Raw genomic sequence first — 4801 nt, 5'->3', positions numbered from 1 at the left:
GGCCGGGGGACAGTGACACTCGGCCGGGTAGGCGAAGTGGCTTCTCCCGCTGACTTGCCCCTTTGGAAGTAGGAGCTCCTACTTCCATGGGCATTATTCCTCCCCGGGACCTACTGCCAAGTGTGGCCGGGGGACAGTGACACTTGGCCGGGTAGGCGAAGTGGCTTCTCCCGCTGACTTGACCCTTTGGAAGTAGGAGCTCCTACTTCCATGGGCATTATTCCTCCCCGGGACCTCCTGCCAAGTGTGGCCGGGGAACAGTGACTCTTGGCCGGATAGGCCAAGTGGCTTCTCCCGCTGACTTGCCCCTTTGGAAGTAGGAGCTCCTACTTCCATGGGCATTATTCCTCCCCGGGACCTACAGCCAAGTGTGGCCGGGGAACAGTGACTCTTTGCCGGATAGGCCAAGTGGCTTCTCCCGCTGACTTGCCCCTTTGGAAGTAGGAGCTCCTACTTCCATGGGCATTATTCCTCCCCTCGACCTACAGCCAAGTGTGGCCGGGGAACAGTGACTCTTTGCCGGATAGGCCAAGTGGCTTCTCCCGCTGACTTGCCCCTTTGGAGGTAGTAGCTCCTACTTCCATGGGCATTATTCCTCCCCGGGACATACTGCCAAGTGTGGCCGGGGAACAGTGACTCTTTGCCGGATAGGCCAAGTGGCTTCTCCCGCTGACTTGCCCCTTTGGAGGTAGTAGCTCCTACTTCCATGGGCATTATTCCTCCCCGGGACCTACAGCCAAGAGTGGCCGGGGAACAGTGACTCTTGGCCGGATAGGCCAAGTGGCTTCTCCCGCTGACTTGCCCCTTTGGAAGTAGGAGCTCCTACTTCCATGGGCATTATTCCTCCCCGGGACCTACTGCCAAGTGTGGCCGGGGAACAGTGACTCTTGGCCGGATAGGCCAAGTGGCTTCTCCCGCTGACTTGCCCCTATGGAAGTAGGAGCTCTTACTTCCATGGGCAGTATACCACTCGGGGACTTAGAGCCAAGTGTCTTCACCCTTTGGAGGTAGTAGCTCCTACTTCCATGGGCATTATTCCTCCCCGGGACATACTGCAAATTGTGGCCGGGGAACAGTGACTCTTGGCCGGATAAGCCAAGTGGCTTCTCCCGCTGACTTGCCCCTTTGAAGGTAGTAGCTCCTACTTCCATGGGCATTATTCCTCCCCGGGACCTACAGCCAAGAGTGGCCGGGGAACAGTGACTCTTGGCCGGATAGGCCAAGTGGCTTCTCCCGCTGACTTGCCCCTTTGGAAGTAGGAGCTCTCACTTCCATGGGCAGTATACCTCTCGGGGACTTAGAGCCAAGTGTCTTCGCCCTTTGGAGGTAGGAGCTCTTACTTCCATGGGCATTATTCCTCTCCGGGACTTACAGCCAAGTGTGGCCGGGGAACAGTGACACTTGGCCGGGTAGGCCAAGTGGCTGCTCCCGCTGACTTGCCCCTTTTGAAGTAGGAGCTCCTACTTCCATGGGCATTATTCCACCCCGGGACCTACAGCCAAGTGTGGACGGGGGACAGTGACATGTGGCCGGATAGGCCAAGTGGCTTCTCCCGCTGACTTGCCCCTTTGGAAGTAGGAGCTCCTACTTCCATGGGCATTATTCCTCCCCGGGACCTACTGCCAAGTGTGGCCGGGGAACAGTGACTCTTGGCCGGGTAGGCCAAGTGGCTTCTCCCGCTGACTTGCCCCTTTGGAAGTAGGAGCTCCTACTTCCATGGGCATTATTCCTCTCCGGGACCTACTGCCAAGTGTGGCCGGGGAACAGTGACTCTTGGCCGGATAGGCCAAGTGGCTTCTCCCGCTGACTTGCCCCTTTGGAAGTAGGAGCTCTTACTCCCATGGGCAGTATACCTCTCGGGGACTTAGAGCCAAGTGTCTTCACCCTTTGGAGGTAGTAGCTCCTACTTCCATGGGCATTATTCCTCCCCGGGACCTACTGCCAAGTGTGGCCGGGGAACAGTGACTCTTGGCCGGATAGGCCAAGTGGCTCTTCTCCCGCTGACTTGCCCCTTTGGAAGTAGGAGCTCCTACTTCCATGGGCATTATTCCTCCCCGGGACCTACAGCCAAGTGTGGCCGGGGAACAGTGACTCTTGGCCGGATAGGCCAAGTGGCTTCTCCCGCTGACTTGCCCCTTTGGAAGTAGGAGCTCTTACTTCCATGGGCATTATACCTCTCGGGGACTTAGAGCCAAGTGTCTTCACCCTTTGGAGGTAGGAGCTCCTACTTCCATGGGCATTATTCCTCCCCGGGACCTACTGCCAAGTGTGGCCGGGGAACAGTGACTCTTGGCCGGATAGGCCAAGTGGCTTCTCCCGCTGACTTGCCCCTATTGAAGTAGGAGCTCTTACTTCCATGGGCATTATTCCTCCCCGGGACCTACTGCCAAGTGTGGCCGGGGAACAGTGACTCTTGGCCGGATAGGCCAAGTGGCTTCTCCCGCTGACTTGCCCCTTTGGAAGTAGGAGCTCTTACTTCCATGGGCATTATTCCTCCCCGGGACCTACTGCCAAGTGTGGCCGGGGAACAGTGACTCTTGGCCGGATAGGCCAAGTGGCTTCTCCCGCCGACTTGCCCCTTTGGAAGTAGGAGCTCCCACTTCCATGGGCATTATTCCTCCCCGGGACATACTGCCAAGTGTGGCCGGGGAACAGTGACTCTTGGCCGGATAGTCCAAGTGGCTTCTCCCGCTGACTTGCCCCTTTGGAAGTAGGAGCTCCTACTTCCATGGGCATTATTCCTCCCCGGGACCTACAGCCAAGAGTGGCCGGGGGACAGTGACATGTGGCCGGATAGGCCAAGTGGCTTCTCCCGCTGACTTGCCCCTTTGGAAGTAGGAGCTCCTACTTCCATGGGCATTATTCCTCCCCGGGACCTACTGCCAAGTGTGGCCGGGGAACAGTGACTCTTGGCCGGATAGGCCAAGTGGCTTCTCCCGCTGACTTGCCCCTATGGAAGTAGGAGCTCTTACTTCCATGGGCATTATTCCTCCCCGGGACCTACTGCCAAGTGTGGCCGGGGAACAGTGACTCTTGGCCGGATAGGCCAAGTGGCTTCTCCCGCTGACTTGCCCCTTTGGAAGTAGGAGCTCTCACTTCCATGGGCAGTATACCTCTCGGGGACTTAGAGCCAAGTGTCTTCACCCTTTGGAGGTAGGAGCTCTTACTTCCATGGGCATTATTCCTCTCCGGGACCTACAGCCAAGTGTGGCCGGGGAACAGTGACACTTGGCCGGATAGGCCAAGTGGCTGCTCCCGCTGACTTGCCCCTTTGGAAGTAGGAGCTCCTACTTCCATGGGCATTATTCCACCCCGGGACCTACAGCCAAGTGTGGCCGGGGGACAGTGACATGTGGCCGGATAGGCCAAGTGGCTTCTCCCGCTGACTTGCCCCTTTGGAAGTAGGAGCTCCTACTTCCATGGGCATTATTCCTCCCCGGGACCTACTGCCAAGTGTGGCCGGGGAACAGTGACTCTTGGCCGGGTAGGCCAAGTGGCTTCTCCCGCTGACTTGCCCCTTTGGAAGTAGGAGCTCCTACTTCCATGGGCATTATTCCTCCCCGGGACCTACTGCCAAGTGTGGCCGGGGAACAGTGACTCTTGGCCGGGTAGGCCAAGTGGCTTCTCCCGCTGACTTGCCCCTTTGGAAGTAGGAGCTCTTACTCCCATGGGCAGTATACCTCTCGGGGACTTAGAGCCAAGTGTCTTCACCCTTTGGAGGTAGTAGCTCCTACTTCCATGGGCATTATTCCTCCCCGGGACCTACTGCCAAGTGTAGCCGGGGAACAGTGACTCTTGGCCGGATAGAACTAGTGGCTTCTCCCGCTGACTTGCCCCTTTGGAAGTAGGAGCTCCTACTTCCATGGGCATTATTCCTCCCCGGGACCTACTGCCAAGAGTGGCCGGGGAACAGTGACTCTTGGCCGGATAGGCCAAGTGGCTTCTCCCGCTGACTTGCCCCTTTGGAAGTAGGAGCTCCTACTTCCATGGGCATTATTCCTCCCCGGGACCTACTGCCAAGTAAGGCCGGGGAACAGTGACTCTTGGCCGGATAGAACTAGTGGCTTCTTCCGCTGACTTGCCCCTTTGGAAGTAGGAGCTCCTACTTCCATGGGCATTATTCCTCCCCGGGACCTACAGCCAAGCTTGGCCGGGGGACAGTGACATGTGGCCGGATAGGCCAAGTGGCTTCTCCCGCTGACTTGCCCCTTTGGAGGTAGGAGCTCTTACTTCCATGGGCATTATTCCTCTCCGGGACCTACAGCCAAGTGTGGCCGGGGAACAGTGAAACTTGGCCGAATAGGCCAAGTGGCTGCTCCCGCTGACTTGCCCCTTTGGAAGTAGGAGCTCCTACTTCCATGGGCATTATTCCTCCCCGGGACCTATAGCCAAGTGTGGCCGGGGGACGGTGACATGTGGCCGGATAGGCCGAGCGGCTTCTCCCGCTGACGTCATCGCTTTGGAAGTAGGAGCTCCTACTTCCATGGGCTTGTTCCTCCCCGGGACTTGCCGCCAAGTCTGGCCGGGGGACAGTGACATGTGGCCGGATAGGCCAACTGGCTGCTCCCGCTGAGCCCCTACTTCCATGGGCTTGTTCGTCCCCCGGGACTTGCCGCCAAGTCTGGCCGGGGAACAGTGACATGCCGCCGGATACGGCCGAGCGGCTGCTCCCGCTGACGTCATCGCTTTGGAAGTAGGAGCTCCTACTTCCATGGGCTTGTTCCTCCCCGGGACTTGCCGCCAAGTCTGGCCGGGGGACAGTGACATGTGGCCGGATAGGCCAACTGGCTGCTCCCGCTGA

This window comes from Engystomops pustulosus, unplaced genomic scaffold, assembly GCF_040894005.1.
Source record: "Engystomops pustulosus unplaced genomic scaffold, aEngPut4.maternal MAT_SCAFFOLD_527, whole genome shotgun sequence".
NCBI classification, from domain to species: domain Eukaryota; kingdom Metazoa; phylum Chordata; class Amphibia; order Anura; family Leptodactylidae; genus Engystomops; species Engystomops pustulosus.
The sequence above is the reverse complement of the archived record's forward strand: the minus strand, read 5'-3'. Positions refer to the sequence as shown.